Source organism: Solanum verrucosum, unplaced genomic scaffold (genome assembly GCF_900185275.1).
Source record: "Solanum verrucosum unplaced genomic scaffold, falcon-dt-bn FXZP01000284.1, whole genome shotgun sequence".
Classification (NCBI taxonomy): Eukaryota; Viridiplantae; Streptophyta; class Magnoliopsida; order Solanales; family Solanaceae; genus Solanum; species Solanum verrucosum.
Window position 1 is genome coordinate 2792675 of NW_026019936.1, and position 23186 is coordinate 2815860.

Sequence of the window (23186 nt, forward strand, 5' to 3'; positions counted from 1 at the left end):
TACTATACGCGAATTTTTTTTTATACCTAGAACTTGAATCTAAAAATTCTGATTAAGAAAGAAACAGACTCATACACTGCATCAAATCATTTGATAGTTATGTTTAGTTAATTATTATAGGTGCTTTTTTGGAAATTTGAACAACTTTTATTTCTTGATGGGCTAATAAAGGAAAATACTTGTGGTCTATTATTAAACTTTAGTGAAAAGTGTATTTTTTAAAAAAATAAATAAAAATTGGGGCTTAAAGAGTATATAGGAATATTTTTTTCTTTTCTTTAGAATAAAATAATTTTTAATTTGATATATGGATTTCTAGTTTTATAACTTATTTTTGTTGTTGTTTTTTTATTTAAGTTGGCTTTTGAATCTTTTCCAAGTTAATGGGAGAGAAAAAAAGTGTAAAACAGTCCATTATCTTTAGAGTTCTAGACACAAAATTATTCTATTTATTTGAGAGTAGCATTAAATATTAGTAATTCTAACTAAGATAACTCTTCAATAAAAATAATTGACGTGGAGATAATTTTATATAAAACATCACCTTCTTATCGTTATTATTGAAGATTGTAAATACTTATTTAAGTTTATGAATATCATACACACCTAAAGAGACAAACTAACGTATTGCCTTTCTGACAAAACGAAGGTCAAATACATTATGAAGCTTTGTTAGTATGGGAAAGAACGATAAAAAATATGGAGTTTTTTTTTCCTCGATTGATTTAAGCAACATAACTTATGAAATATTATATTATTTCTATTGTACCAAAAAAAAATAATATTAAAAATGCTCAATAACTTTGAAATTCATGGAGTATAGCTTGATTTGATAATAGATTTGAGAAAGGCCTAAAACAATCCTAACTTAGACCTGCAAGAAAGTATTGTTGCACTCATGCCGAATCCTCTGAATATGTATAGCTATCGATAAATCCAACATACAACCAAATGATATATCTTTAAAGAGTATCGATAAATCCAACATACAACTAAATGATATATCTTTAAAGAGTCGGAACAATTTCTAACTTGGACAAAACATTTGGTAGAGCATAGGGAGATCCCAATAAGTAGCATCATTGTTATTACTATCATGAAAATTCTCCCAATACTCATTCACTCCATTCATAGCATATAGTGATGCTGATATTTGTCTTTCAACTTTCATATTTTCAAATTCAGGTATTTGAGAATGATCTTCAAGAATTCCCTTTGGTACTTCGTGAAAGTTATCAACATTTTCATCATCCAGAAGAATCGTATCAAAATCATTTGTAAATGTTGATGTATGATCGAAATTTGAAGATCCTATTCGATCAATTTCACCCATATAGAAGTTCAAATCCGGCTTATATGCATCATCATTAGATAATACAGTTTCTTGATGAGTAGTTAATGAAGTCGAAATAGTACTGGTACTACTAGTACTTTTGTTGAGGCTTTTCTTATGATTGATGAGGTTTCTAATTTTCATAGAAAGAGCAGGATTAATGGGAGGGGAATGATTATGGAAATTTGTTCGAGCATTTGATCCTCGGAGAAGACAAGCAGCCTCATCATAAGCTCGAGCAGCTTCTTCAGCAGAATCAAACGTTCCAAGCCACATCCTGATCTTTTGTGTTGTGTTCTTGATCTCTGCAACCCATTTTCCAGAAGGTCTTTGTCTTACACCAACAAATTTTCTCTGTTTTTGAACTTTAGGACTACATTTTTTGATGGAATTATGTAGTTGTTGTTCCATATGGAAGTTAAAAAGGGGAAAAAAGATGTTAAAAGGACTTAGAAGAGAGGAAATAGAGAGATGTTTAAACAAAATGAGACAATGTTAAGGTTGTTTATATAAGTCTTTGGAGTTTATGGTGAGCCTTGTCTTCATTTACTTGTTCTTTTATTAGTTGACTCAAATTTCGAAGTGCGTGAACCACGTAGAGTTCTGGTGGGATGGATAAGATCGTTTTAATATTAATCGGGAGTTTCGTGTTCGAACACTGAAAATAGAAAAAAAAAATCTTATGCGGATCCTACGTTTCTCCGTTGAGTTTTATATAGCGCGAATCTGAATCAATACCGAAGGAAACAAAAAAAATTGTGTGTTGTGATGGGATGGATAATAAGATCGTTCTACTATTAATCAGGAGTTTCGTGTTCGAGCACTGAAAATAGGGGGGAAAATACTTATAGGGGTCTTTTATTTTCTACTTAGATGAGTTGTACTTAACGTGAATCTGAATTAATGGATGATTTAATACAGATATCGAACACGGGATGGAAGCAAAAAGAAAATGTGTGTTGTGGAGAGAAGATGTGGGAATATGTTATGTCATGAAGGAAAAATGACTTGTTTAATATGAATGATTAAACCAAATTATATTTGTTTAAAATTATTTTAATGTTTGTTGTGTGTGTGTTTGTTAGTTTGTTATATTTGCTATATTTTTGCTCCAAGTCTCACACTTATGCACGTTCTTTGTCTTTTTGGTTAAAAGGGGTGGGAAATGATGCCTTAGTTTTTGGCATTTTATCTCATAGAGATTCTTTTCTTTTTATATATATAATAACAATAATAATTAATATTTTGGATTATGAAAATACCTAACATATCAACTACTATATGTCTAATTAATAAAGGGTATATGGAATTTTTTTTCTTTTTTCTTAAGTTCTAGTCATGAACTCATGATGACATTGTATGTATTTAAGTCCTATTTATTATCCTTAAAAGGCACATTTTGTCAATTTTGTAAACCATGACACTAGAATAAAAATAGCTTTAGCAATAATAAATATACACATTAACAACGAGTGTTAAAGTCTTTATCGTCATTAGTTAATTGTCATTGAATTCAATATCGCTATAGGTTGTAGAGACATTTTAAAAAAAGTGTGTGTTAGTGCTAAAAATGACAATTAAGCTATTGTCACTAATAATTGCCGCTAAAACTAATTTTTGATGTCCGCAAAAAGCACATAAATGATATCCTATGTTTATCTTGACAAGGAGTGATCTTACTTTTCGTCGAATACATGAATAGAAATAAAATAAAATGAACATAATCTCTTTTGTCTTTAATTAAATACGAGTATTTTTCTCTTTAATGAATCTTAAACGATATGTAAATCTAAATTAGTTAGACTGATAAATACCAAATATCAAATGGTTATACCTTTTTTAATGTCTCAATTTTTACTTTCGTTTCAAGAAAATATTAATATGAATATCCAAAACAAAACAAAAAAAAAAGATTGACTCACTCAACTAAAGATGAAAATTAATAATAAAAATTAAATAAAATCTTCTAAAATTATCATTTTAAAGATTTCACAAGGGAGAAACATAAAAAATTTGAGACATGCTAGGCAGTACATGATTCTAGATACCATGTCACAAAGTACAAAATGTATAGTATAATTATAATAATTATTATTATTACTATTAAAAGAAATAAAAGTCAAATATGGTCTAGTTATTGACAAAAAATAGCATAATATTTGGTAGATTAATTAGGACAACTTTGTAATGTGTCAACCATAAAACTAAGTTGCAATCACGAACCTGGCCTGCTATTTATATTTTACTTTTTCATCATTTTCTTAAATAATTTGGTTATATCTAAAATCTGCCATTTGGATACATATTATACTTCTAAAAAAATTTCAAAATAAAAAATAAAAAATCATCCAATAAGTATAATGTTAGTTTCATGGAGACTATAGTAGGTACAATATTAGAATCTTTTGGTTGCACGCTTCATTTTATAACTTGAACAACAACAACTAAACCTACTAGGTTTCTAATCTGGGGCTACAAGTTTATTAGAATTCGATAGTTTTAAATTATATTATGTATTTACATTTAAAAATTCACTGAATAATTTTATTTTTTTTTAATTTAGAACCTATGAACTCAAAATTGTAGCTCTACATATACGAAAAACATGGGGGCCTTTGTGTTAGTTGGGAATAATACTACAAAGTATAAATGGAATCTATTAAACGCTCGACTCAAAAGGAAAAGTAGCTGAGAATATATAGTACTAAATTGGGGATCTATTTGAGTTGAAAGATGCCTTAAAATGGAGAAATGTCACATCAATTCACAAGTCTTGCTAGTTATAAGATGGTGTATTACATGCCTAAACATAAATATAAATCCAAAATTTAGGATTATTATGTTAATGACCCTTTAAATTTAAGTACCAAGAAGAATGATTACCTTTTATAACGTCAAGTTGATAAAGTATATATTATATAACATGTCTTCTTCAACGAAAAACAAATGAAATTTAGGACAACAACGATTTCCAAAAGTAAAGACAATATATACGTTGCGATTCCTTATTGGTGGACTTAATGTTGCATTCTTTTTTTATATGTCTGAAATTCCCAATGAACTTATGTGAAACCCTTAGACCAAGTATCTAAGGTTTGGTCTTAAATTTGTGTATATGAACTTTGACCGAAATTAGTGTAACAATTCCAAATTTTGGGCAGGATCAAATATCTTTGTGCACTATTTAATAATGTATTTTAAAGATATATAAGTGTCCAACTGAACAAGTTACTATTTATTATGATGCAATATTTATGATGTCACGCCCCGAGCCTACACCCTGGACGTGGCCGGCACTCGAAGACCATTTATGGTCCCCAAGCGAACCCTCATCCTGGCTGACTCCAAGCGGAATACTAACTTAAGCATACAAGAGCTTAAAACTGAATAAGAGTTTATAAACTCAACTTTATAAATCTTTAACTCAAAAGAAAACTCTGTATAATAGAATATATATACAACTCGCCATAAAAGGCAACTTTAGTCTTCAAAACATTTAACAAAATAAATGAAGAGACTTCTGAAACTCTATTGTCTATCTATGAAGCCTCTAACTGATAAACATGGAAGCCGGGACAAGACCCACGACCTCCTAACAACTGATACAACTGAAAGGTAAATGAAATCCTCCGGAAGCAAAGAGGCTTGTCATAGCTAACTGGAACTCCCGGATGTATCAACGAATCTCCTGTTGATGATCCTGAATACCTGTGTCTGCATCATAAAAAGATGCAGGCCAAATGGCTCAGTACGTGGAATGTACGAGTATGTAAGCTAGAAAGCTAAACAACATAGGCTAGAAGAAAAACTGGAATAAATTGAATAACTTACCTCTTTTCAAACTTTCTCAACTCAAGGAATACCCAAAACTACTCAAACTTACTCAACTCAGAAGATAGATACTGGACTCAGAGACAGATACTCAACTCAAAGATAGATACTCAACTCAAAGATAGATACTCAACTCAAGATAGATACTCAACTCAAGGATATATACTTAACTCAAGATATATACTTAACTCAAAGATACTTAACTCAAGGATACTCGACTCTTGAATAACTGAACTCAACCTGACTGACTTCTTTCAATATAAGGCAATTTAAAACAAGTGCGATATAAAGAAAGACTGTTTAAAACATGCTATAAACTCTGAGTGTATACAAGGATACAATAAGCCTGAGATGTATATAGAAATACAATTGAACTGATGTATATAAAATACAATAATTTCTGTGTATGAAAATACAATAACTGCTGTGGGAGTTTCTCTAACCGACAACCATCACATAAGAGCTATAGTGATGATACAGCGATCGACCTCACGCTGCCAGAACATCTTATACCCGGCCAAAAGTATAAGACCTGAACTGCCTAATGGATCCACTAGTCTAATCTGAAAAGGATTCATCTAAAAAGTATGATCATTTTCTACCCATGGTGGCTAACATGGTTCTATGGGGGCTGTGGGTTCTTTGAACGCTCCCCCAATTCGGTGCTCGATACTACTCCCAAAAATGTACTGGCTCTTATGTTTTTAAAACATATTTATTCCTGCTGATATGAGATAATTACTCAAAAACTAGCCCGAAGGCTCTTTTGGAAATCTCAGTTTCCAACCTTGTTTAAATGTAAAAACATTTCTTTAAAACTTCTTTGGGAATACATAGTTCCCTAATAACTTTGAGAAATGAACTCAACTCTTTACTCTTTACTTTACTTGAAACTCGATACTTTGACTCAACTTGAAACTCTTTACTTGGAACTCTTCATTCTTTACTTAACTTGAGCCTTAAAATGAAGTTAAAACGATCAATGAAGACTCTTGGAAAACCTTAAAGACTTGTTTTGACTTACTTACTTCTAAGCTTGACTTCACTTGACTTGGAAACTAACTTCACTTGACTTTGAAACTAACTTCACTTGACTTGGAAACTAACTTCATTTGACTTTGAAACTAACTTCACTTGACTTGGAAACTAACTTCATTTGACTTTGAAACTAACTTCACTTGACTTGGAAACTAACTTCACTTGATTTGGAAACTAACTTCACTTGACTTTGAAACTAACTTCACTTGACTTGGAAACTAACTTCACTTGACTTGTAGTTTTACTTGACTTTTGGAAGTACCTTGGAGTGTTGGAAACAACTAGGAAACATAGGTATAATACCTAGGAACATGTATAAAAAAAGAAATGGTGAATGAAAGGGAAGGATTGGTGTCCTTGGCACTAGGAGAGGTGCAACAGCCCAGCCCCTTTTTCCCCAAAAATCCGACTTTTTCCCCTTGTTTCTTTCCAATTCTAAACCCTCTCAACCTCAAGGTTTCAGCAGCAACACTTAGAATCATAAAGACCCTTATTATACAATAGATTCAACTCAAAAATCACAGCCAGAAATCTGTACTAAATCAGCAAGAACTTCAACACAACACCACTACAACTTCAACAACCAATAAATCTTCTCTTGGAATTAAAAACGAGTTGGTGTGTGGGGGTATGAACCAACCAACACTAAGGATCATAAAATCCCTCAATATACAATAGGTCACAACTCAAATACACAGCCCAATCCTGTCCCACAACCAACAATAACTTCAACAACACAACTAACAACATCAACAACAACTAACAACTTCAACAACAAATCCAATCTCTTCTCAAATCATAAAAACGAGCTTGGTATGTGGGGGGAAAGGATAAACCCACACTAAAGACTCACATACCTGATTAGGGATCACCCCCGACAAAAATCCACGACGATCCTTAGCTTCTTCTTCTCTTTCTCCTCTTCTTTTCCTGTTCTCTCTCTTATCTTCCAAGCCCTAACTCTCACTCTTACTCTCACTCTTTAAAATGGGACAAAAATGATCCAAACATCAGTCTAACACCTCAATATAACCCAAAGAAAAGATTAGGGAAAAGACCAAAATACCCTTAAAATTTTCGGACTAAACAAACTGCACTGTGCGACTGTGCGACTGTGCGACTGTGCCAACAACCCAACTTCCAAAGGGCATAAGTCACTCATACGAACTCGGAATCAAGCAAACTCGGCGGCGTTGGAAAGATCATTCCAAGGGCTTTCCAGACATAACTGGAAATTCGCCTAAATCATTTTGAGCTAGGAGATACGACTGCTCAAAGTTGACCAAAAACTCACCTTTTTTCCATAGCCAAATTTTCCAGATTCTTTCCAAAATGACTATTTCCAATTCAACTCTTCTTGGAACTCAATGTGCTACACCTAGGGACCTTAACTTAACACTCAAGAAATTTTTTATTCCTCGGTAAAATCCCACTCCACATGAAGGATGGCTCGAGTCTTTGTTCGAAAATTCTCTGGGGTGTTACATATGATGTCCACGTGAACACTTATATATCTTTAAAAATACATTATTAAATAATTCAGGGGTAATAGGTCCTGCCCAAAGTTTGGGATTGCTACAACAATTTCGATCAAAGTTCGGATATATTTCAAGCCATTTTCCCTTTATTAAAATATACAAACTTATTTTTTTGGTGTATGAATTTTGTATATTTTTCACCCCATGAACTTCAAGCAATCTAACTTGGGAGTGTATTAGTTATACATCCTCTAATACTCAGTATGCAATGCTAGTTAATTATACATAACCTCAAAATTTGTACCAAACAAAGTACTAAATAATACCACATCTGGGTTGTTTGATAGCTAGTTACAATTATTAGTAATGTAGAGATTAATCATGAGTTAATCAATTTATTATTCTATGCAAATATTAGTAAGTGATGTATTAGTTATACACATTAATTATTTCACATTCTATCCTGAATAAAACAATACATAAATTCCATCATAACTTATACATGTACTAGTTATGTAGTTTACTAAATTGTCAACCAAACGTCGTATTTATTTCATACATAAATAACATATTTGTTATCTACCTACAAAACATCATATAAATTAGGCATAATACATAAACATGACCATTAAATTGGCGTCAGCCGGTAACTATGACCTTTAACTTTGGATGTGCACAAGTAGACACTTAAACTTGTATAAGATTGAACAAATAGACACATCTATCCTACATGACACCTTACATGGAAATTTTGTGTCCTACATGGCATCCTACATATATTATGTCATGTAAGACACGTGTGTCTACTTATTCAATTTTATACAAGTTTAAGTGTCTACTTGTGCATACTCAAAGTTGGAGGACATAGTTATCCGCTGAAATCAAGTTAAAAATCATGTTTATGTATTATGCCTATAAATTATACGAAAATTAATACATGAAGTTCTTATCCAGCTACCTAACCACCCTTTAAAAGACAACCCAACAGGGATTGAAATAAATGGGCTTCATACGTTTGGGCCATGACTTTTTGACCATGTTAAAAGCCCACTCCCCAAAAACCCTATCTTCCTCTCACTCCACTATATAAATAGAACCACTAAGCTGCAATTTAACACAACAATTACTCTGCCTCTGAATCTGCAGATTGAAGGTGATATCTTCTATTCCAAATTTATTTTTGTGTGTATGTGTATATATTTTGAGTTATATGCTTCTTTAATCTGGTTGGCAAGAAATAATTTATTTTTGACCAACTCGTTCCCTTGAAGCAATAGTAAGTGTGTTGTTCCTTTTTCATCTTTCTCTTCATTTAATTTAATCTGTGGAGAACAATTGGAGCAGCTACAATTTTTTAAAATTTTTTTCATAATAGTTTTTTGATGATGAACAACAATGATGAGTAATTTTTTACAGTTACAGACCTGTAATGATTTGCGAAAATGATCGCAAAAAATTGAACATCTAAGGGACTGAGTTTGTTCATCAAAATTTTTTATATATATTTTATTCTAATCATTGTATATGAAAACAACAATGATGATTAATTTTTTACAGTTACAGACCTGTAATGATTTGCGAAGATGATCGCAATTAATTGAACATCTAAGGGACTGAGTTGTTTTCATATTTTATTTTATTTTTTTATCGTAGATTTGTGGGGATTTTATTGGGTATGTTGTTAATTGTACTATGCTTTGCTAATTATATTTTGTGGATTACACTTTTGTAGTGTGATACTTTAGCAAGTGAAGCTATAATAAATGTTCCCCTCGCTATCCTTTGCATCAAATTTTTGTGGTGTATTTGGACGTTGGGATACTACATTATTATTTATTACTATGTTCAAATGCAGTATTTTTAATATTAAATTTTATGGCCTAGTTGTTAAAATCTAAACTTCAAATTTTAAGGCCTAAATCTTATACTATAAAACTTAAAACTTTAAACACTTGACCATATTCTGTAAACTCTAAATTTTAAATTCTAAATCTAAAATCGTAGATCATAAATCATAAATTTTAGGATTTAAGTTTTTATGATTTAAGTTTTATGGTTTAAGGTTTAGAGTTTAAGGTTTAGAGTTTTGGGTTAAAGTTCTAAAGTTTTAGGGTTTATGACTTAAAAAGGTTTTAGGTTTTAAGTCCTAAAGATTATGCTCACTTCGTTTATTTCTAATTTAGAGTTTAGATGTATGTTACTTGTGTCAAAATTATTGTTGGTCAAAATTTTACTCCTATATTTCACACAACAATTTTGAGAAATTCATTATCAAAATCAATAGTAAATATTTTTTGAATAAAGTAAATTGCAAAACTTTCAAGCAGTACAACGATTATTGTTTATTTGTTTCTTTTAATTATTACTAATTATTGCCGATGATGAAGTAGTTTTGCGTTAATGATCAAAATCATGATTACGACTATACTACTGCCTTCCTTCTGAGGCTATTTTGATGATTTGTTGTATGAAAGGGATTAGGAAATAGATTGGATTTACAAAGATATTTTTTATAATTATGTTGGAAAGATTAAAAAAAAGATTTGTGAAACTATAGTATTATGTCTATGAATTTTATATATATGGATCTTATATAAAATCGTCAATTGAGAAAGGTGATGACGAGTCCAAAGTTTAGAAAAAAATCACGAAGTTAGGCAATCTGGTCATTTTTTATTTTATTTTTTGGGTTCAAATGGGCTTAAATATTGGCCTTAAATTGGCTTAAAGATAGGTTAGTTTTTGATAAATCATAAAACCATATGAGCTTTGGGCCTAAACCATAAATTCTTAGGCTTAATCTTTAAAATCTAAATTCTATAATTTAGAGCATAAACTTGATATATAAATCCTAAACTCTAAATTTTTATGGTCAAATTATAAACCCTCTCGACATAATAAATTTGGGGTCTGAATCCTAAACCATAAACCATAAACCCTTAACTTTAATTATTATGTCTTTAAGGTTTTGGTTTTATGATTTAGGTTTTTAGTGTTGAGACCTTAAGGTTCAATGTTTAGAGTTAAGGTCTTAAGATTTAGGATTTTGTGTTTTGAGTTTATATTTTAGGCTCTAAGGTTTAGTATTTAAATGCTTAATGATTAGGCTAAAAAGTTTAGGGTTTTCATTTAGGACCTAATGATTAGGGTTTATGATTTATGTCCTAAGGTTTAGAGTTAAGTTTTTAGGTCGTCCTCAAGGTTTGACTTGCTTAAATTAATATATTATTATTTAAATATTATACCACCAATTTGATTACATAATACTTTCAACTAAATGTGGGATAAAATAATCCTGCATTTTATGAAGATATAACATATTAGAGTTTGCAAACAAATCCAATACCTTTCAACCATGGAACATAGTTGAGCATGAACATATTTGGCAGCAGCAAGGCCACCTTTTATAGGCAGGCAATTCAACCAAATGGGAATGACCTACACCAGGATTCAGAATAACAATTGTGAAGAAATTATAACAAGACTTAACATTAGGGATTCTGAGAAGGACAAACCTGGGCTGAGTCGATAAGTTTTCGATGAAACTGAAATATGTTACCAAGGGTAGAAACAGCATTATCATATGCAAGTTCATTCTCAGGTTCACGAGCACGTAAATGCTCGAACACCTTCTTGTAGAAAACTGCTTTGATCTTCAAGAAATTCCTTCTATGGTTGGAGATATTCTTACTCTAAAGATGGTTGAAGTGAAACGATGTGGCGAGTCTCTTGAAAAATCAGTCAAGGACATTCAAGAAGTGCAAGAAGGAAATGTAAATGCAGAGCTCAAAGTCCTTATTTACCCCTTGCATATAAAAAGCTGCAACACTGGTACTTTAACAGGTAACTGACTCAAGATTAATTGCATCATCTTTTGAGCTTGTACACTTTTACCTGTTAAATCTTTCGTAAAATATATTTGAGAAGTGTTTCTTTGCTGTGCAGAAATAGAAGATTGCGATTGAAAGAGGGGATCTAATGGACCAGTTTTTCTCTTAAGCTGTTTCCTTTATTCATTATGCATAATAATCATATCCAGCTAGATGGATAATTTTCTTGTTTTTGAGTTTTGTGTGTACTTCAAAACACAACAATTTCTCTCTTCTGCAGCTGCCGATTGAAATCTTCAACAATGGTTATATCTTCTAAACTCTAAATAAATTTATTATTTTTGTGTATATATTTTGAGTTATATGCTTTTTTAATCTGGTTGGCAAGAAATAATTTATTTTTGACCAACTCGTTCCCTTGAAGCATTAATAAGTGTGTTGTTCCTTTTTCATCTTTCTCTTCATTTAATTTACTCTGTGGAGAACAATTGGAGCAGCTACAAATTTTTTTAAAAAAAATTTCATGATATTTTTTTGATGAATAAACAATGATGAGTAATTTTTTACAGTTACAGACCTGTAATGATTTGCGAAAATGATCGCAAAATATTGAACATCTAAGGGACTGAGTTTGTTCATCAAAATTTTTTATATATATTTTATTCTAATTATTGTATATGGAAACAACAATGATGATTAATTTTTTTTACAGTTACAGACCTGTAATGATTTGCAAAGATGATCGCAATTAATTGAACATCTAAGGGACTGAGTTGTTTTCATATTTTATTTTATTTTTTACGAGATAATGATAAGGTTTACGTAGATTTGCAGGATTTTATTGAGTATGTTGTTAATTGTACTATGCTTTGCTAATTATATTTTGTGGGTTACACTTTTATAGTATGATACTTTAGCAAGTGAAGCTATAATAATGTTCCCCTCGCTATCCTTTGCATCTAATATTTGTGGTGTATTTGGACGTTGGGGTACTACATAATTATTTATTACAATGTTCAAATTCTGTATTTTTAATCTTAAATTTTAGAGCCTAATTGTTAAAATCCAAACTTCAAATTTTAAGGCCTAAATCGTATATCATAAAACTTTAAACTCTTAACCATATTGTCTGAACTCTAAATCTTAAATTCTAAAATGTAAAACCATAAATCATAAATCCTAATTATTAAGATGTAGGATTTTAAGGTTTAACGTTTAGGCTTTAAGGTTTAGAGTTTTGGGTTTAAGTTCTAAGATTTTACGGTTTATGACTTAGGATTTAAGGTTCAAGATTTAGGGTTCATAATTTTGGACATAATGTTTAGAGTTTAGGCTCTGAAGGTTTAGGGTCTATGCCCTAAGGTATATGGTTTCAAATTTTGAGTTTAGATTTCAAGTCCTAAATTTTATGCTCAAATTTGACTCTTAATTTTGAGTTTTGAAATGTATTTTGAATTTTGAGTTCAGATGTATTTTACTCATTTCAAAATTATTGATAGTCAAAATTTTACTCATGTATTTCACACAAAATTTTGAGAAATACATTATCAAAATCGATAGTCAATAATTTTGAATTAGGAAAATTGCAAAACTTTCAAGCATTACAATAATAATTGTTTTTTTGTTTCTTTTAATTATTATTTTTTTGCCGATGATGAGTAGTTTTGCGTTAATGATCAAAATAATGATTATGACTATCCTACTGCCTTCCTTCTGAGGCTATTTTGATTATTTGTTTTATCAAAGGGCTTAGGAAATAGAATGGATTTACAAAGATATTTTTTATAATTATGTTTGAAAGATTTTTAAAAAAGGATTTGTGAAACAATTGTAATTGTAGAAAGGTGTTGAAGAGTCAAAAGTGTAGAAAAAAATCACGAAGTTGATCAATCCGTTCAAATTTATTTTGGGTTCAAATGGGTTTGGTTCAATTGTGCTTAAAGATTGACCTCAAATTGGCTTTTGATAAATCATAAAACCATGTGAACCTTGGGTCTAAACCCTATATTTTAATTTATACATGAATTATAAATCTTAATCTCTGAACACTTAACCATAAGGCCTAAACTCTAAAATTATAAATCTTAAATCCTAAATCTTATAGTCAAAACTATAAACTATAACCCCTAAAATATAAATCTTAAAGAGTCTAAATCCTAAATTCTAAACCATAAATCGTAAATCTTAGGTTTTAGGCCCCAAGCTTTTGAGTTTTGGGTTTATGGTTTAGACTTTAAGGTTGAGGCCTAAGGTTTAAGGTTTAAAGTTTAGGGTTTATGATTTTGAGTTTTGAGTTTATTTTTTGGGCTCTAAGGTGCAGTCGTTTGGTTTGAATTCAAGTTATGATGGAATAAGTTATATTGATGTTATTTTTTATTGAATTTTTGGTTTGTTATATTCAAAATAATAAATCTTAAGAACAACATATATGCTTACAAAAATACCGTTCATGAATATGAAAAATAATGTATAAAAAGTGTTTAAAAAGATATTTTTGTCATTTAGTCATTTTATCTTGTGATAAGTTGTCTCGGGATTATTGTACCATCCAAGGGAAGGGATAATTTATCCTTGTATTAATTATTAATCATGAGATAAGTTATCCCGAAATTGCCAATCAAACAACAAATTTAGTGACATTATAATTTAATCGCAGGACTATTTAAAGTTATCTTTCACACCAAACGACCTCTCAGGGTTTATGGTTTATGCCGTCAGGTTTAGATTTTAGGTCATTAAGGCTTGACTTGTTTAATTTTAATAAATAATTATTTAAATTATATGCCACAATATGAATTTCAACTTATGAAAAATTAAAATAAAGAAATTCCAAATGGATAGATAAATCGTAAAAAGATATAAAATAGATAGTCTAATGATAATTACATATTCAATTCCACACAAATCAACTATAGTATCATCTTGTATACTTAAATGATACAAAACTTTAAAGAAGCAATTTATGGTTTATAAGTTACATTTGTGGAACAATAATACTATTTTTCTAGTTTGACAATTTTGTTGTGAGAATGTATCACATGAAGTATTCCAGGAAATAAAATGGCTTTTAGTTCCATTTCTTGCTGAGGCAATATCAATGACCATGCTGATGTCAAAGTGTCTGGTGGTAGTTCTTGAAGAAGATTCCTCAACAGATTAATCATACACTTTGTTGTTTCTTCTGTAGCAAGATGTTTTCCACCACATATAACCTTAAAAAGTGAAACTAAATTAACTATACAAAATTGAATAAAAAATGTCTTTAATTTGATTCAAAAACACTCTTAAACTTGACACAAATTGTTCGTTTCGTTCTTGAATTATTGATTGTCTTAAAAACACACCTCTACTTGACCAGATTAAACTTAGATACATCTCTGATCTGCCATATTTCATAGAGGAGTGTTGAAAGCACCCCTAAATTAGGGATGTATTTCGGTCATGTTGCAAGATCAGAAGTGTAAGTTTAGTTAGTCAAAGAAATGAGTGTTTTTAAGATTGTCAATAGTTCGATTATGAAATTAATAATTTACACCTAATCTAGGAATGTTTTCAATACTTATCTCATTTAATATTTATCAGGAACAAATAAACAACTCAAACTGGCATCTATAGATTCTGATATGGAACTAACCTCTGCAAAAATTGACATAATTTTTGGGAAGTGTTCATAATTGGTACCCAAAAGTTCTCTATCTGACCTGAAATTGAGAAAATTTGATAAATCATTAATGGGTCATTTGGTTTGGAATAAGTTATCCTGACATCAACTATTTCGGAATGAAATAACTTATCACATCACTAAGGTATAAATGATGGGATAAATAGTCTTATGATTACATAATACTTTCAACTAAACGTGGGATAAAATCCTGCATTTTATGAAGATATAACATATTAGAGTTTGCAAACAAATCCAATACCTTTCAACCATGGAACATAGTTGACCATGAACATATTTGGCTTCAGCAAGGTTACCTTTTATAGGCAGGCAATTCAACCAAATGGGAATGACCTACACAAGGATTCAGAATCAGAATTATAACAAGATTTAACATTAGGGATTCTGAGAAGGACAAACCTGGGCTGAGTCGATAAGTTCTCGATGAAACTGAAATATTTTACCAAGGGTAAAAACAGCACTATCATATGCAAATTCATTCTCAGGTTCACGAGCACGTAAATGCATTATCACTACATTGATCCGTGACATAGCCTCTGAACATAAACGCGTAAGTTAACAAAAACACTTGCTTGATTAGAAGTATCACATTCAACAATATTAATACCTCTAACAAAAGGTTTGAAAACAGAACCATGATATTCTGCATAAAGCCCAAGTCCATATAGAGCATACTGAACATGAAGTCATTGGTGTTTTGGTTAAACTATACTGTGAGCAACCAACTTGAGTAACAGGAATGTAAGCAATCACGATGATCCAAACCTGTCTAACTGCTGGGTTTTCGTCGTTGCTTGCTTTCAGAAGCAAAGGTAGAAATACATCACAGTACCTAGTTGGCATAGGAAGTAAGTGATTTATCAAAATGGTGACACCCCAATAATTTAAGAAAATCTCATACAGATAAATTAAACTCACTTTAGAGCTGCTTCAGAGCAATGCTTCACAAGACCATCAAAGATATAAAGTGATATACATCTCTCTTGAATTGTCATTTCTTTGCCCTTAACAAAAATCGGAAACAATAAGATATGCTAGATATGAATAATGATAAACTAACGTCATGTTACAATAGTGTCAATGAACTTACCCACATCGGAATCAGATATAATGATAGCTCGTCAAAGTAAGGCAAGAAAACAACCTTGAATGATTCGATTAGTCTACGTAATATGCAACCAGCCTGTTCAAGAATAACAGCAGAACCAAAGCGAAAATGCTTGAATATATAAAGACAACAGTGTATCACTTTAGTTCCTGTTTTAAAATAGAACATACAAGGAGAAATATTTGATCTTGTTGATGTTTTTCCCCTCTCATCAATTCAGCTTCCTCGGCATCGAAGTCTTCTGTTTTTTCTCTCTCTGTGAGTTTTCCTTGGCTATTTAAATTTTCTGTAATGACATGCTTTATCTCATCGACGACCGGACGAAGCTGATCTTCATTGAGAAGTGGTCCACATATCTGAAAGAAGAAACACAAGGACCATATACAACCTGAAAAATCCTATTTTGCCATTCTAACTCGATTTTTGTCACCATTACTAGTTTCTCACTTTGATGATACTAATGGAGCATTTTAAGCAATAGACTTAAAGGCAACAGTTCCAAAAACTTCATACCTAGCTCATAGTGAAACACTGAAAACTTTGGATCAAAACAAATAAGCAGTGTTTAAAGATCACGAACCTGAAGGCACAGTTGTAATGTTTTCAACATGTGTACATATATCTCTGTTTCAGGCTCCTGCATTATATAGAAATCAAAGTGTTACTTTCTCATTATCCAAATAGAAGAAGCTTAATGTTAAAAGTAAACCTCATGCAAAGCTTCCACCAAATTCAGTATTATACTGTCCGAAAACTGCTTGAAATCCGAATGGCTTCCACCTTTTGCAATCCCTTTCTCATCAGCCAGTTTAGCAGATTGCAAAAGGTACTTCATCGCTATAAACATTACGAATTAAAAAGTCTTGGCGGTGATCAGATAGTTATAAAAGACGGAGAAATTAACTATGTGAAATCCTGAGAAATCTCACCTTGAACTGTAAAGATCCTGACCTCATTGAAATGGAATTTCAAAAGTGGAAATAAAATTGAAGCAGTCTGTATCATTTATCAAGCATTAGGCCATTGAAACCAATTGTTAAATTTTCAGTTCGCGATCAAAAGCACGGGTAGAAAAAGAGAGAAGTCCAAGTGTGACAACCTGGAAAATCCATGGGTAAAACTTTTCCTCCAATTTGTAAGCAACCACGACTAGGACTTTACATGCTAAAGCTTTCTTATTTAGGGAACTTTTTTTTATACATATCGTTGAATCGCCAACCTTGACTCTGTGTATACTGCAAGATGTGATAATGTACATAAAAAGGCGATCACTCAGAGCAATGATCTGACAAAAAGGCGAAACGTCATGACAAAAAGGCGTACCTACTATCATCTAAACAAGTATGGTCTGAATCTGGAGATAATATGATTTTATCAGGTTCGAGTTGAGCACATTGAAACAAAAGGGGCATGACAATGCCGGTGCAACGAAGAAAACCTTTCCCTATTGCTTCACACAATTTAATAGTATTCTGCAATGAGATTTAGGCTATTAGAGAGAACACCATTTTATTAGTTAACGATATTCTCAACAACACATACCTCTAGCTTGAAGATGGTATTTGTATCCTCATCATCCTCTTGTGATCCTTTTGATGACATAACTGCTTCCATAATCTTACAGTGACATTATGACAACAACAGAAAAATAGAAAATGAATAAACAATAAGCTCTAAGTTGAGTGAGATGTATAGAATCCATTCGGGATAACTGGTGGAAGACCTGTTCTGGAAGTACCGAACAGCCAGGTTTGTGCAATGACATCATCATCTCTATATGTTTACTTGAAAATTTTAATTTTACCAGGGTAGCTTTCAAAAGTGGATTAATACATTCGTAGTTGTTCCTATAGCACTCCTGTTGAAGTAATGTTAATATATATATAACCAGCTTAATACAACATACTCTTAATAAAAGTTGAAGCAGAATTACTAGGTAATACCTTAAAATGCTTAGCCAAAAGTTTGAATAAAGATGACGCATATTCTTTGACCTTTCATGTCAAAAACAAAAATAAATCAGGCAAGTAAAGACCTCAAGGACATTCAAGGGAGTAACAAACTTTGAATTTATAAAGGAGGGAGGGATAATTATATTGGGAACTTGGAAATTATGGTTGTTTCCCTTAATGTATTCGTAATATTGTCTGTTCATTGTTCAAGAAAATGATCTGATTTCTCTTGCACTTAGTCTACAATACGTACCATCGCAACAGTATGTGACGACAGTTGAAGCAATTTATCGAGTAATCCATGGATGTAAAGTGTCAAATATTCAGGCGTGTCAGCGCGAAGGAAGCCCCAGACCGCGGCTATGACGCTGACCTAGGAAAATATGAAGATAGTAAAGTTAGAACAGGGATTAAATCTAATAAAGTTAAAGTTAAGCCCATTGAGAAGGTTCAGGGATTCATATCATCGTAGGACAAACAGACCTGCACTTGTACACTGTCATCATCCATAGCTTTAATTAATGCCGGCACTACTTGCTGATGACATTGTTCTTGAAAATGGGGACGCAAGAAACGCAAAAACTCGTGAATTGCTTCCATGGAGGTGAATCTGACTCCAGGATGAGGATGTCCCATACAATCCAGAACCATTGTAACCACTAGATTCATATTCTTAATCATCACCTATTATAATGAAGAAGAGATGAGAGCAAGCTAAGTACTTAGTCTAGAGAATAACAGAAGAAAGTATAATCAAGGTGACCTTCTGCTATCCCAAGATCGTTAACTAATCACTTTAAATGCAATTCTTAGTAGTGTATCAATAAATACACACCTCTGAGCAGCCTTTAACAATCTGAGCAAGTGCATAGAGTGCTGCGCATGGCTTCTGCCACGAGTTGTTAGCCAAGTAAGCACGGAGCTGCTCAAAGGCAACAGGACCAACAGTCTTACCACCCAGTGCATTGGACAACCGCCATAAACACATCTTAAGAAAAGTCAAATCTTCATTGCTATCCCATCTATCATAAGGATCAGGCAAGAGAGGGTAATAAACCTCATCCTCTAACAAATTCAATAAAATTGCAAAATATTTTTCAGTAAACAATGGATACTTCTTGATCATGCCAGGAGACTTCTCCCTGGCCTCAACCAATGTCATCATGAATTCAACCGCCAAATGTCTCGTTTTCTTTTCATAACTCTCACATTCAGCTATATCAAACATGGAACCCACCACAACCACAAGCTGCATCCTGAAGAAGCTAGGCTCATTCTTGGCCAACTCGATCAAAATCTCGAACTCAGACTGAGCTGATGTCTCACAATTTTCTTCCAATGCCTCATTCAGCATGTCCATCATCGCAGGCAACAGATCCTGAAACCTCTCCCTATCTTTTGAACTCCCCACCAGTTGAATGAAGTTAATCATCGCCGTCAGGGCAGTGATCTTCACGTCTAGATTAACCAGGGAATCATTCAATGTGTTTAGGAACATAGGGTGTAATATATCAATGTAATCGACTAATGCCTCACCGTCAATGTGTTGGATTAATTCAACAAACAAGTTTAAATTCTCAGTCAAATGGGAATTAGTACTGAAACACCTATACAAGATTGGTAATAATTCAGGCCAGTTGTTGTCAGGATGAAGTGCAGCAGCTAGCTGATCAGAGCCAAGAGACTTGGCTAGCTTAAGAGCTAATGAGTTAGGATCCTTCTGCTTCATCATTGACTTAGATTCCCACCTTTTCTCGACGACATGAGAACTAACAACTCTAAATGGCTGTGAATCAGGCCTCAGAATTTCATCCATATTGCTAGTTCCGATAACAGATGATCGCTAGCACTCTATTTTTCTTTGCAGACTATTTTCTTATACCGTCTATGGTATACCTCATTCTGCTTTCTAATACGAATAATATCATGAGTGAAATCAATGACAAGAATAATATCTAACTTGCAAATGTACTTTTCTTAGCCAATTAAAAGATGTTTGGCAAAGTGGTGAAATTGGTAGCAGCAAATGAGGACTTTCTTCCGTAAATCATGAGATATTTCAATGATCTAAGTAACATATATTTTTTTTTCTACATTAAACAAGTAGTATTATTCTTATGAAATCACTAGATGATGTTGTGACTCTATACTCCACATAATCAAGTAATAATTGCAATTAGGGGTGTACATGACCGGGTTGGTTCGGGTTTTTCAAATATCAAATCAAATTATTTGTGTAAAATTTTAAATTTATAAACCAAACCAAACTAATAAAATTCGGATTTTTTCGGGTTTTTCAACCTCGGGTTGGTTCGGATTTTTCAAATACCAAATCAAACCATTGTGTCGAATTTTTAAATTTATAAATCAAACCAAACTAATAAACCACGGATTTTTTCAGATTTTTGGATTTTTTCGGTAAAGTTTGCATACAAACATATAATTAACTTGTGCTCCAAATATTTCTTTAGTCCAACCAAAATACAATTATCTAAGGTATTTCTTAAAAAAAAATAACACAAAATATGAGATGAGTACTGATGAACAAAAATATTCAATAAACAATAATAATGAAATCATTATATAAAATAAATATTGTAAAGTCATAATGAAATTGATCATAATTTAAAAGTACTAAATCATGCTAAAATTATAAGTTTAATAAATATTAGTTACATTACTAAATATTTAAGGAAAATTAAAATTAGATTATGTATTTTAATTGTCTAAACCAGTATAAAACTAAAGAACAAAATTCAATATTATTGTCATTCTTAGTGTTGAATTGATTTTCTTTTTGCATTAGTATTAATTTGATTTTTATTTAAGTTTTATTATAATTATCAACATCTATGAAATATAATCTTTATTGGACCATTCCGAATTCTAAGTTTTAAACTTGAAATAATATATTAAAAGATAAAAACTATGAAATAGTATAAGAAATATTTTAAAATTATATCAAAGTAAATATTTTTATGTATAAAATAAAATTTTAAAATTACATATATAATGTCGGGCTGGTTTGGTCTCGGGTTGGTTTTTTTTAGTTAAAACTAACCCAACCCAAATATAGTCGGATTTTTTTTTTCAATACCAAACCAAGTCAAATCAAACCACTAGTCAGGTTTTTTTTTCGGTTTGATTCGATATGCGGCTTGGTTCGATTTTCGGTTCGATTTTATACACCCCTAATTGCAATGCTAAAAAGACAAGATAAAGAAATCATTGATTTGAACCTCTTAACTCGGGTAGATAAAATTAATACTCTCCCGTTCACTTTCACTTATTCCTAAAATAAATTTTCATTTTATTTGTTACTTTTGACATATCATAAAAAGACAATTATATTTTTCCATATTTTACCCTCAATATTAAATACTCTATTTCCAAGTCATTGTCCAATACTTAATACTAAACATCGTTTAATAGGGACAATTTAATAAAATACTTATATTAATAATTATTTTCTTAATGGGTGTGTCAAGTAAAATTAGGACAAATAAAAGCGAACGAAGGGAGTATAAATTATTATTCTACAATACATCCTTTAGCTGATTAGCATCTTTGTTTTGTAGCAATTATTAAGTGGGCCTCTAAACTTTAAGAAGATAAATAATATTTTATTAATCTTCCATCTGTCCTCCATTAGAGGAAAAAACAAGAAAAATAATTAATTAGTCTTTCTTGGTCATTGTTTATTACTCCCTCCGTCCCTATTTAGTTGTCCACTTTAGAAATGGCACACAGATTAAGACAACAATGATTAGCATAGTGAAGTTACAATTTTACCCTTAGGGGTCGTTTGGTTTGAAAATGAGTTATGATGGGATAAGTTATGTTGGGATAAATTATGTTGGGATTAGTTATGATGGGATAAGTTGTGTTGGGATTATTTTTTATTGAGTGTTTGGTTTGTTGTATTCAAAATAATAAATTTTAAGAACAATTTATTTGTTTACAAAAATGCCCTTCATTAATGTAAAAAGTGATATAACAAAAGGGTTGAAAGAGACATTTTTGTCATTTACCTATTTTATCCCGGGATAAGTTATCCCGGGATTACTATACCACCCAAGGAGAGGGATAACTTATCCCGGTACTAATTATTAATCCCGGGATAAGTTATCCCGAACTTGCCAACCAAACAACAAAATAAGCGGTACTATAATTTAATCCCGGGATTATTTGGTATTATCCCTCACACCAAACGACCCCTTATAGTACAATTTACAATTCCAAAATAAATTCACTCAAGATAACTAATTAATGATGGGAAGTTCATAAGTTTATTTAGTTTATTTATGACAACTTTATTTAAATAAGGGTATAATAGGAAAAAATTTGTTGTCCTTTCTTGATTTGTCAAAATGGACAACTAAAAGAGGAAATATGGACAACTAAATTGGGACGGAGGGAGTACTATGTTCCTAATTACTTGTCCAATTTTGAATTGACACGTCTATTAAGAAATCAATAATTGATATAGTGAGTTACCATTTTACCCCTATTAATTATGAAGTTGATGAATACAAAACTTAAGATTTTCAAAAAGTTCTACATTTTTCAATGTAATTAATTGAGGGTATAATAGGTTAAAAATTGTCATTTATTGATTTATCAAAATAACAAATAATTAGGGATAATTAAAAAAAAATGTGGCCAAATAATTAGGAAATAGTACCTATGAAGTGCAATTAAAAATGAAGAGAAGAACATTTAGTCATTGTTTAGTACTCAATTGAAAGAAACTATAGACAGACTATAGCAAAGTGATCAATACTAGCTCTTCTCTCTATATTTTTAAGCAGTATGCTTTGAAGACAAGAAAAAAATTGCAAAGTGAGTAATTTTTGAAGATGAAAGGGATTATTGGAGGATTAATTTTGACAACCAAAAAACAATTGCTCTTTTTGGTTAGAGTGTAGATCACA

The 23186-nt window shown here is 31.4% G+C and overlaps 8 non-coding genes across 8 annotated transcripts; all 8 read left to right on the forward strand.

Annotated features, from left to right (window-relative positions):
- Nucleotides 1–9068: 9068 nt before the first annotated feature.
- Nucleotides 9069–9163, forward strand: LOC125838906 (small nucleolar RNA SNORD25). The gene has a single exon (XR_007443635.1). It is a non-coding gene; the product is annotated as a small nucleolar RNA SNORD25 (small nucleolar RNA).
- A 46-nt stretch (nt 9164–9209) lies between these two features.
- On the forward strand, nt 9210–9303 carry LOC125838897 (small nucleolar RNA SNORD25). Its single transcript, XR_007443633.1, has one exon. It is a non-coding gene; the product is annotated as a small nucleolar RNA SNORD25 (small nucleolar RNA).
- Nucleotides 9304–9372: 69 nt separating this feature from the next.
- On the forward strand, nt 9373–9509 carry LOC125838968 (small nucleolar RNA snoR136). The gene has a single exon (XR_007443646.1). It is a non-coding gene; the product is annotated as a small nucleolar RNA snoR136 (small nucleolar RNA).
- Nucleotides 9510–10053: 544 nt separating this feature from the next.
- Nucleotides 10054–10129, forward strand: LOC125838941 (small nucleolar RNA U83). Its single transcript, XR_007443640.1, has one exon. It is a non-coding gene; the product is annotated as a small nucleolar RNA U83 (small nucleolar RNA).
- A 1922-nt stretch (nt 10130–12051) lies between these two features.
- On the forward strand, nt 12052–12145 carry LOC125838889 (small nucleolar RNA SNORD25). Its single transcript, XR_007443629.1, has one exon. It is a non-coding gene; the product is annotated as a small nucleolar RNA SNORD25 (small nucleolar RNA).
- Nucleotides 12146–12192: 47 nt separating this feature from the next.
- Nucleotides 12193–12288, forward strand: LOC125838914 (small nucleolar RNA SNORD25). The gene has a single exon (XR_007443636.1). It is a non-coding gene; the product is annotated as a small nucleolar RNA SNORD25 (small nucleolar RNA).
- An 86-nt stretch (nt 12289–12374) lies between these two features.
- On the forward strand, nt 12375–12510 carry LOC125838973 (small nucleolar RNA snoR136). Its single transcript, XR_007443647.1, has one exon. It is a non-coding gene; the product is annotated as a small nucleolar RNA snoR136 (small nucleolar RNA).
- Nucleotides 12511–13156: 646 nt separating this feature from the next.
- On the forward strand, nt 13157–13231 carry LOC125838949 (small nucleolar RNA U83). Its single transcript, XR_007443641.1, has one exon. It is a non-coding gene; the product is annotated as a small nucleolar RNA U83 (small nucleolar RNA).
- Nucleotides 13232–23186: the final 9955 nt, after the last annotated feature.